Genomic DNA, 11846 nt, shown 5'->3' with positions numbered 1-11846 from the left:
CCACCTGCCCAACTTCTGGGAAGAGTACAAATGTCTTCTAAAAGCTACCTACTGATTTTTATACAGAGATGTCCCATGACATTATGAAGTTTGAAGTGATATATTTAAGGGATGCTTTAAGGTCTGTATCTGGGCAGCCAGGAGAGTAGATGGATGAATGCTATCACCACTTCAGACCAAGGATCATGTCCAGCCCTTTGTGTTCTCTCTAGCAATGGCTCACAGCCAGTCGTGAGCTTTCTCAGTTGCTTTCTGTCAGAATGTATATAATTCCAAGAGCTGGATTAAGGCAGTTTAACTAAAAGAAGTAAACAAAGGTATATTGGGAGCCATAAAATCCAGTTTTGAAAAGCATCGCTCACTTCCTTGTGCAATATAAATTCTGTCAGCCTTGAAAACTCAGCACAGCCTGGGGATGATGAGTCCTATATTCTTTTCTGCATCATTGAATAAATTAACTAAATTTCAGCAGAGATGTTTTGTGTGTAGTCTCGGTGGTTTAAAACACCACTCAACTCCACAAAGGGACTCAGCTTGTTTATACCCTTAGTCCATGCTATTCATGCAAAATGGTTAAGCATCCCTTGACATGTAGGTTACAGCGTGGGTGTGTGTCCCTTTTCCAAGGACAGCTCCTCTTCCTGGAGTATGGGCAGGTTCTTTTCTCTCTTGTTTTTTTCTCTCTCTTCATAGCCTGTGCTGAGCCTTTCTCAGCTGCGCAGGAGCCCAGCTTGAGCCAAGTTTGTGGTGGGGTGGAATGGGAGATTGGGAAATGCAGCTTCTGCTCAGTTTCATGAGGTGCAGATAATTTTGTGCTTAAGGGCACATCTGTCCCTCCCTACCAGCAGACAACTGATCTGCCACTGCCAACCTCAACAGGAGATGGGAGAAACAGAGAGAACCTGTCCCCATCACTCTTGTTCTTAGTGGGGGCAGTAGCTGGTTGCAGTTGCCCAAGGGATTTGGCAAAGCTGCCTCTGCAGGCTGGAATGGAGGTGGCACAGAGCTCTGGATGTGTCCCTGCTCTGCACTCTTCAGTGGCTGGAGAGTGCTGGGCTGTGCTACTGCCCTAACTGCTGCTGCCTGGATGGAGAAGAGTGGGGTCAGGACTGCAGTGTCCACACAGCATGTCAATGGTCTTCAAATACATCACACCAAGGGGGACAGGCTAGGTATGTACAGCTGCAAAGCTGCAGGTTGGGAAGGGGGATTTTGACCACAATGGATTCTGGAATTCGGGCACCTCAGTTCTGGTGTGGTTCTGCTTCAGTCTGCTGTGCTCTGGATCTGGCACTGACCACTGTTAAGCCAAGGCCACAGAAGGTTAATGGTGCTGCTAAGAGTGTTATTGATGCCTGATGATGCAAAGAGAAATTGTCAGGACTTTGCAAGTTGCTTTCCCAGGAATGGAGCAATCAATGATGAGGAATGTTGTATTTATTGTACATTCAGACTCATGCTGATATGGCAGCTTCCTTCAAAAGGGTCACTCTATGTCTCCTTTTCCTGTAAATATTCCCTGTTCCATGAAGTTGCCATAGATCACCCAGAGTTGGTACAAATAATTAATTTTAGAAAGGATTTGAATTTCTCATGCTTTGAAGAATAAGAGGCTTTGTATACAGGCTGAGTGAGACCTGATGTGGGAGATAGGCAGATTATTTTGTGCTTGTACTGTGATTTTCATTATTCCTTACCTCAAAGTACACTGGAACATCACAGACTGGATGAGGATTAAATAGACCTCAGGGGCAGCCAAACCCAACCATGCCTGCATATTGGTGGTGTAAATCAATACATCAATTCATTCAGCATGAAAATCAGAGTGCTTGCATTTGTTTGCAATACTCACTTCAAAGGACTGATGTTTCAGTAATCCTTTATAAAACAAAAGAAGTAAAAATGACCATATTTGATAAGAATTTTAAGGTGTTATAAAATTCTTAAGCAAGCTGGAGAATACCATAGTGCTCTTTTGCAAGAATTACTTTTCAAGAATTACAGCTCATTTACCAGAAAAGAGGCTGTTTGCTTAGTTTTTTTCCTATAACTCACACAATTGTTCATGTTGGAGACCTGTGCTCTGCATGCAAATTAGGAGAGATGAGCCAAAACAAAATTAGCAAGAATTAAAAGCACAGCAGTTACCTTGTAGCAATTACAATCTGTATAAACAAGCATGATGCATCCCAGCAGGTACCTGCCTTTACATCATTTACTTCTTGTAAGCTTAATATTGAATAGAACTTGCTGCTGTCAGCCTTGGAGGGACTTCTCTCTATCCAAAGTGCTCAGCTGAGGATGGAGAAGCTGTGTGTACTTCTAGCAGAGGTTGGAAGAGCTGTCATGTCACCTGACTGCTGTGATTTTAGCCCATCAGCCTTCCACAAATCCATGTCCCTCACCAAGATTTCACAGGTTGGGTTACGAAGGCTGCACGTACCCAGATGATTTGTGCTAACAATTCCCAGTGCCAGCTGTTGTGGGCTTGTGTTCCAAAGCACATTGTGAAGAGACTGCCCCTCCTCATAAACCCTAATTTGCAGATATTTGCTAAATGCCTGGAGTATGCATTTGTCAAGGATTTATTAGCCAGGAGGCTGGATGACTGATGTGTGAAGTGGGAACCACTTCATTGTCTCCCAGACCCTCAGATGTTTGAGGCTTAGAAGTCTCGTATCCTACTGAGGCAGTTGTTTTATACATAACAGCTGGCCCTGACTTATTTTTTATCCTTCAGCCCCTGGATACCTTCAGAGATTTCAGTCTCACACTTTCTGTGGGATTTAGTGAGCAGCTTGTCATTTCTGAAGCCTACTGCAGGATAATCACTGTAATAAAATAGCTCTGGGACACAAACTACCCTCTCATTTCTAATGCCTGGTGTTGATTTCTCTTTGATTCCCTTCATTATCCTCAGTGACCTGGGGGATGAATGGACCATGCTTTTGATCTCACAGAGTAACTGAAGCACAGATATTGTAGGAGAGAAAAATTTCTTAAGTCTCACAGACAAAATATTCTCAAACACCTATTTTCTCTCTCCATTTTTTCTCCCTCTGTGACTTTGAAGGATTCTGACTGCAAGGAGCCCTGCAGGTCTGAAATAAGGTAAGTGTATTGATGGAAAGCTTTTAGTCCTTTACTTGTTATGTGTTTGGCACCTGGATTTTGGCCAGCCTGGCTGATGAGCAGACTTGCTGTCACACTTACAGCTGACCAAGAACAGTATCTCAAAAATGGAATTTAAAAAGGTGGGGAAAATGGACATTTATTAAATCAGTTAACAGTCTGGGGCCTCCACGATTATTTAAACAGAAACATGGCATGACTAGCCTGGTCTGTCTGGGCAGGTGGGAGAACAGGGAAATCGGGGTACATTTTCTTACTTGGTTCTGCCACTATCTGCCCTGTAAGTGAAATTCAGCTTGAAATCTGATGACAGTTCTAAGTCTCGCAAATTAAGTAAGACTTCCTTGTACTTGCTGTTTGCAGAGGACCATTTCATCCTCCCCAGCTCTGGATAAGTAATTGAAGTCTAAATGCTTAAAAATGTAATGGCTTTTGGAGGTAATAGAACATGTGGTCCCTACAGTGGTCAAAACCTTGGTTTAAGCAGCTGAGCTCCTTTTGCTTATGTGGTGTGAAATAAGCAGCACTGCAGAGAGATGCTTCATGCAATAGTTGGGCTGAGTATTAAATCAAGCTTCTTCCCAGGGTGGCAAGGAGGAACATCCTGCTGCTCTGGTCCAGCCCTTCCTAAGCCTTTTGAGATAAAAGAGGTATGGCATTCCTGGCAGAAATGCAGACAGCACTGGTTAGTGTAAATAAGCACTGCTGAGTCATGTGGCACAGTCACACTCTTCCAGTCGCCCCAAAGAGGTTTCTGCTGCTACAAAAGGCCTCTGGAGAAATTGCTGAAGCAGGTTTTGTAGCAGAGATGAGAACCAAGGGCTTCTTCCCACTTCAGGCAATCCAGCCAGCTTTCTTCACAGCTTCACATGGAGAGACTTGGAGGAGGCCTGTGCAGAAAAAAGCCCTCAGTCTGGTGCTTCGGATGCTCAGAGGGGAGAAATAAGTCCTTGTCCCTGTTTGGGGGAGAGTGCAATGGGAGAGGGCAAGGGACCTCTCCTGTGACTGGGACCACTGCTTCACTTGCTGACTCCTGCAAACAGCTCCAGCACTTTCAGCTGCATGTTAAACACAATGGGTGTTGTCTTTTGCTATGACTTAATTTGGGATAAGTGACGCGGACTCTTAGGAAGCTGCCCCGAAAGCTGATAGGTGAAGGAATAACCTTCCTACCTGGTGAGGAAGGAGTGCATTGGGTGCTGAAACTCCTCCTCCTCTGATGAGGGATGATGGATGAGCCTCAGCAATACATATCCAAGTGTCTGGGGGATGTCAGAATGAAATGGTGAAAGGGAGGACCTTGGAGAACGAGGTGCCAGGTGAAGCAGAGTTTCATAAAAGGAGATTTTATGCTTTTCATGTCTAAATTCCCCCAAATTTCACAAGAAACACACCTGCTTTTTCTCATCCTTCTCTTGAAATTTGCTTAACTGTGTTCTGTGCATTTCCCCTTCTCCAGCTGAATTCTGCTGGAAGCTGCTAGTGGTCAGTGGTGAAAATTTTAATTACTGGCAGCTTATTTTATAAGCCACAGGGAGCCAGACAGAGTTGATTCTATAACCCTAAATTATAAATAATGTATCATCTAATAGAGATGCTGAAGTCCCTTTAGGCTTGCAAATCAGCCAGTTAATAACTTTTTGGTTTAGATGTACAGAACACTGTAATAACCTGATGCCATTTTGAACACAGCAATTAAGTATTCGGTTTGCAAGACAAATTGAGACTCATTACAGTCAATCAGGAAGAATTACACAAACTTAAATTGCAGATATTTATCACAGTTTCTCAGAAGAAAATTTTATTAGCTATTTTGAAAGAAAAAGCTGCTGCTTTGTTATTCTGTAAAAGTACTGCCTTCTTTATAAAGAGCTTCTAATGAGCTCCTGTTCCAATCATAATGTTTTTTGGTAATCTGACTGCACCATGTCATCATAGGTCATTGTGAAATCAGAAAGTGAGCGTGACAAGTATATCACACTCACTGGCAATTTCTTAGCAATGTATTTTAAGATTTTGCAGTTGTGATGGCTAGAAGGAGACAAAACTTTACTTTAGATAATGCAATAGCAACTGATTCAGAAGCCAGTAGCTTCCAGGACACCGGGCAGAACAAAGCCAAACAACCAAATAAACAAACCAAGAGCAACTCAGAAAAAGAAATAGTGAGGTTTCATATGCTTTGTTCATCATGTTTGCTTAACTTAGAAAATGTTGGGAATTTTTCAGTACTTTAGAGCTCAGTAGAATAAGTAATTCAAAGACCGCTTAGTAAAATACACAACACAGATACTCAATTATTTATGATTGCAATTTTTAATGATTTTAATACCACCCATCTTTGTAAACTTTGTACTATATTTATCTTTGTTACGAGATTGACTAATAAAGCTGCCAAAAGCCAATTACCAATATTAGGGTAATACTAATACTTTGTAGCAGAGGAATTGGAATAAAACTATTTCCATTTAGCCAAGGATTTCAGATGAAATATTAAGTAGCATCATGGCTAGATTTAGAGTGGAAACCAAACTGAGGCTGCTTTTCAGAAACGTGCTCAACATCTTTTTCCCCTTCAATTTCTTTACAACACAGAAGCCCAATGCTATTGCCTCTGCCTATAGCCCTTGGGGGTCCTATTGCATTGAGGCAAATTTTTATTGTCAGTTGGACAAATCACAGAAAGACTCCGTTAATCCCTAACCTCTGCATCATTACAAATGACTGACAATAAAGCTCGTGTTTTATCACCCTGCTTTCAGCAGCAGCGTGTTCCTCTTCTAGGTTATTTGGCATCATTCAAGTTTAGTCTGAGAGTTTGTGTTTTGTGGTCACTCCTTGTGAAGACATAATTTGCATGAACATTTCTTGAAATGTCACAGTCAACTTTGGTTTCATTGAAGGACAATGGTATTACAAGACAACTGGAATTTGCATTCAAGTAATAGAGCAGAAAGGTTTGTAGAGAAAACTGTCTTAATGAAGTAGTTTTGCCCTAGAAAAGTAGTTATGTTTCCAGAGGAAGTTTGTCTTCATTGTTTTTATTCCACACAGAGAATTAAATGTAAAGACTCTGAGATAGGGAGCATGCTATGATGCAGCCTGACTGCACCAGACAGTTCATTGCCAAATTTTATTTCAGACTTTGTATATTTTATGGAATTTGCTACCATGTGACTTACCCTCAGAAGCATTTCAGGGTAGTTTATAAAATAGAGAAAATTGTACAGTTGATATATATTATTTATATGTGACAAAAAGCAATTCCAGATTCTAGTAGTTGTGACTTTTTAGGAAACATTTTATTTTTGAGAAATCCTTTCCAATCTGTCAAGTGAAAAGTGGGATTTGATTAGAAGACAAGACTTATCAATCCAGCTGACATATTGGATGTGTCCAAGTTGGCCAAATAGCTGATTTGTTCCAGGATCTGTCCAGAACATTTCAGAATCTCAGTTGTCCACACTGTGGTCATTGGCTGCATTCCTGTCCTGGGAGAACCACTTTTCAAGCCAACCATTTTTACAGGTCTGAATTTTATTTCCCAGTGAGCCTTTTGTTGACTTCAGAAAAGAACTTTCAACCACCAGAAAATATCCCTAATGCAGCCAAGATATTTGTCGTTCCAAGAATATGACAGTGCAGAGCTGTGCATTATTCTGTTGTTGGATCAAAACATTAGCATTTCAGACAATTCAGTTCTGAAAGTCTGAGGCTACTTGTACTTCTAATCTGAACTTCTGCCTTGTTTACTTGAGCCTTCCTATTCTAGATTTTACAGAGGAAGGAAAGAAACCAAAGGACCAAGTGATTTGTTGCAGATTACAGAGAAGTAAAATCAGCCATGACCCGAAACTCATTTAGTGATGCCTCTATTAGCTTAGATGAGATTTGAAGCATTATTTGCTCTGTTTTGTTGCACAGTATTGTTAGGGATTTGGCAGAGGATTTGTTTATGTGACAGAGAGCAGAATTATAAATAACAGTGTTTTGATCCTACAGGTGCTGTTTCACAAGTGAAATGACTGCAGGAGAAACAGAGTCTGAAAATAATGTACCACATATCTGCTTTCAAAATATATTAATTTATAATAAGGCAAGTCAGCATGCATTTTGAAACACTTCTTATAAGACTTCCAATTCCCCCAGACAACTTGCCTTGCCCACGTGAAGATGAGTCATTGCTGTCCTTGAAAACCGTGCATGCTGGAGCTGGTGGAAAGCTGTATTGTCAGTGGTCCCAAAGGGCTTCTTGCTGTGAAGTATGCACCAACTAAGAACACTGACCCCTTAGAAAGTAGAAAGCTTTCCTACTTCACAAGTTTTCCTACTTAGCAAGCAAAATAAGCTCTTTTATCAAGTTCTCTCAAAGACAGAGATCCTCTCTGCAGCCTCTGTGCACGAAGCCTGATGCACGTGTGGGGCTTTTTCTCTAAAGCTTTGTTAGAGGTGTGAGATTTTCTTTGAAATAAATTCTGCAATTTGAGAGCTACAGTGAGGCAGTGCTTGGAGACTTGGAGGGACCGGTCTTCTTGGTGGATGTTTTACTCCTGATTCCAGGTCTCTCTCTTTCAAGTTAGAGACTTAAAAACAGGTGGCAGACTCACAGGGATTTATCCAGTCAATTACATCTGGAGAGAAAGAAAGAAGTAGATTATAGAGATTTTTAATAGCTATTTGCTTATTTTGTGAAATAGGCATGACTGCAATGAATAGGCTGGGCCAAACATAAAGTAGTTAATTGACTCCACTGGTGATCTATGGTGGAATTTGTATCTATTGATCAGGAGCAGAATTCTCTGGATGAAACCAAGCAGAACAGGAGACAAAGGAGGAAAATTGTCTCTGTTAAAACTGTGTGGAGAATGCTGTCTGAGAGAGGCCTATTAATTAGATAAACATCTAAGTCAGGGCAGCTGTTTTCCTGGGATTGTTGTTAGCCATGTGACTTAGCTACTTGGTCACATTATATGGCAAGATAATACACTCACAGAAATGGTTTAAATTGTTTTATGTAGGAAACTTCCAGTCAACCCTGTCACAGTAATGTCTCAAGGCAAAGTGCAGCAAAGCTTGGAAGAATGTTTTGCAAATTACTTAGGATGTCATAAATAACATTTTTCTAGTTTTAATTATACTGAGAAATCATAATTATTCAAGTAAGCCTTTGCCTCTCTGGTGGTAACAGACAGGTGATTAAGACATTGAAAATAATACTGTCTCATATACTACTCAACATGGATTATATATACATATATATATATTTTTTTTTCTTTCAGCAGTCTATTGTGGAGCTGTATTATTTTTCACAATGGAGTTTGTGATATTAGAGTGGAAATTGTACCAGTAATTACTCAGGTCAGAATATCCTGACATGAGAAAATGACATTTCTCAAACCCCAATTAACTGAACTGAATGATGATTCAGAGCTGTGTACAAGATATTATTGGTGACCTATAGAAATGATAAATGTATAATTACTTCTAGAACATTTAAGCTATCAAGTACTTAAGCAGTATGAACATATTTATGATTACTTCCAGTAGAAGCAGTAAAAGGCAGTATTTAAAACAACAGGTTTTAAATATGAGGTAGAACTTAGGGATTTCGAAAACAGCAAAATTCTTAGATAAAACTACTTTTTTGAACAATTTAAAAGCAGAGGTAATGCAAATTCACTATTGCAGTAGCTACAGCAAATTTTTCCACATTACACAACCCACAGCTCAGCAATTGTTACGATATTGAGATCAAAGAGTAAATTAGAGATATTTAATAACTCCATGTGTGTCTACTTCATTGAACAAGATGCCTAAGAATATGTGTTCTAATGCTGAGCATTGCAGAATTGTTGTAGAAACCATTGCAAAATGACATGCACAAATAGCTAACTGTCATAAAAAAACCCAAGCAAAACCCCTCAACAAAACCATTAAGTGGAATACTTTTTAATGAGCTCTGGGGAAATGACACAAACTCAATTTATGAAAATCTGGTTGTGCCCTTATTTGGAAAAGGGCTGGATTTAATTCTTCAGTGTATCGATGCAATTAACTAAACAAGGCAGAACAAAATATGTCCAGGAATTTTATAATTGGGTCTATGCCATCTGCAAAGTAATTCTGGTCCCTGTGAAACTGTCTTCTCCTACAGGTTTATGGGCTAGAAGTGGTATATGTAGCAGATACTGGTTGCTAGCAAGAAGTTTTTATCAGTGTAATTCCAAATCAGGTTTCATAGATGTGCACAAACTGCCAAAACATTTGTTTGACCGGCGTCTTCAGCTGCAAACTTATAAATCTTTACACAGAGGACTGGTGTACTAGTGAGCTTTGACTTCCATGTTTCCACTCCTGAGTGTGAGAACTGGAACCAGTTCAGGTTGTACAGCTGACTCCCGAGGTCGCCTCTTGACTACATTACATGCAGGAGGTTACCACAAGGGCTAGTGATTATCTTTGCAAAAGTATAATTCTTGAAGCATCTCACCAAGAACAAAGGTTTCCTGTTTTTATAATGGTTGGCACAGGATATCAGGTACGATAGGAAGGGAGTAGAACACGAGCTTCTCATTGCATTAGTAGAGCTTCTTTTTCAAGAAAGATCATTAAGACATTATGAACCTGTACCTAAATGGATTTCTAGAAGCAGTGATTCATACATCAGAACAGTCCCTCCAGCACATACATGAGTCTCTATTCCTATTCTGAAAACTTCAGAAGTGTAAAAAGATTTTTTTTAACAAATCTGATTTATGCTAATATATTGCAGCATTTGAGGAAATCTGTGCAAGATGTAGACTCATCTACATAGGAAAAAAAATAAAGTATTTCTGATTGCAGTGTGTTAGGGTCTGTATGAAGTTAAGAAAATCATGAAAACAAAATGCATTTTCCTTGCTGTATTTCTGTCTGACACTGAAAATGTAGATCATGTGATAAAGGTACTTCTGACCCTCAGTTTCAAGTCCTATTTGTAGAATCCTCAGGCAAGTAATTAAATTTAAAAACTTTTGAGGATCCCTAAGCATAATTTTTCTTTTTTCTATCTTTGTGATACTAGGAAATGTCTAGGAAAGCTTGAGCATGTGTAAAACCAGTCACAATCCTAATTTGACACCGAATTCAGACTGGATTAAGATGATTTACACAGCAGTTTCACTTGATTGGGATTGAACAGTGGATTGAAGAGTCCTTCTTTCCTTGACAGAAATTCCTGCTCTGATCCTAATGATCTTACTTGGACTTAAATCTTATTTTCAAAGCCGAGATATATGAGATCTAAACCAGCTTTTACTGTTATGTAATACTGTGTGATACTGTTCTGTGTGATTACTTAGGGATGTTAAACAGACACTTAAATTGTGACTTTGGTAGGAAGCCTGAAGATATGAGACAGAGCAACACCTTTGATGCAGAGAGGTGGAAAAATATTCCAGCTGATGCTGAGTAAAAGCATAGGATCCCAATGGCTTCCAAAAGTCCAATTACCCTTACAAAGTTGGATATAAGAAAATTTTGCAAAAAAAGTAACACAAATACTAAAGAAACCCCATGAGGTGAGACTTTGTTTCAGTCAAGAGGTTAAACACTCGCTTGGAATATAGGGATCCTTTATTTTGCTCCATTTTTTGCACAAGAGGGTTCACATTTCCCACCACTCATCAAAGTCCCTCACCTGGCAGAACAGCCTGGTTTGGATTGCATCAATTGTTTGTATTGCTTTCTCTTTGCACAAATCAGCACTCTGCTGACAGGACTAGGTCTTGAGGCTCCTATCCATCTGCTGAGCTTTTGAGACACTACACACAGTCATTAATTGCCTCTTCTCTTACTCCTGGTAAAATTTCAGATGTCTTATGAAAGACTAGGATGCTTTTCAGCAAGCCTGAGGTGATTCTCCATCCAGAAAATAACAATTAAGGACATGTGGTGTGGACAGTGGGAAGTATGGATTAAAGTGTCTCCAGGCCAAAAAGGTGTCAGTGAATCTTCAGCACTGAATAGGAAATGCAAATCCTGCAGTGCACTTCTGCCCTTTTGTTTGCTTCCTAGCAACCATTTTAATATAAAAGAATACAGTATGGGGTAGAAAAGTACTGGGGGTAAGCTCTGTAGATACAGTAAGAAATACATGTCAATTAATCTGGATGCTCATTGTTTTGTAATTATTTTTTATAGGTGAACACTATTTTTCTGCTTTCCTGTGTCCTTGTCTGTTTATTTGTTTGTTTTTTTAATCTTAAAAGGGATGTTCTGCAATGCAAATTATTTAGAATCCAGTTCCTCTTCACTGACCTTGATAATTGCCTCCAGAAAAAACTTTAAAATGCTTTCTAGTTGAGAGGATGGAAAGAATTTCAATGCATTTATTGAAAATTTCCACAGCAATGGCCTGGGCAGGGTGCACTTGTCACACGAGGTATCAGACAGCGCACACCTGGCAGCCAGCTGGGAAACACGAGGGTGACAGCAGGCTGATGTGGTGCTCTTTGAGGTGCCAGCTTGATATGCACAGCTCACAGAGGTGGGAAGTTGGAGCTCACTCCAGTCAAAGGCTGTATTCCAAAGAGATCAGCTCAGTCTGCTGTTGGAGAAGGCAAGGGGATATTCCCTGTGGAGAAGAGTTGATTGAATATGGAGTTCCTGCGAGGAGGTGCACTTTTGTCAGCATTATATATATCATTATAAAGGCCCTGAAGGTCCTTGCCAGT

Source organism: Parus major, chromosome 3 (genome assembly GCF_001522545.3).
Source record: "Parus major isolate Abel chromosome 3, Parus_major1.1, whole genome shotgun sequence".
Classification (NCBI taxonomy): domain Eukaryota; kingdom Metazoa; phylum Chordata; class Aves; order Passeriformes; family Paridae; genus Parus; species Parus major.
This window is presented reverse-complemented; position numbering follows the sequence as displayed.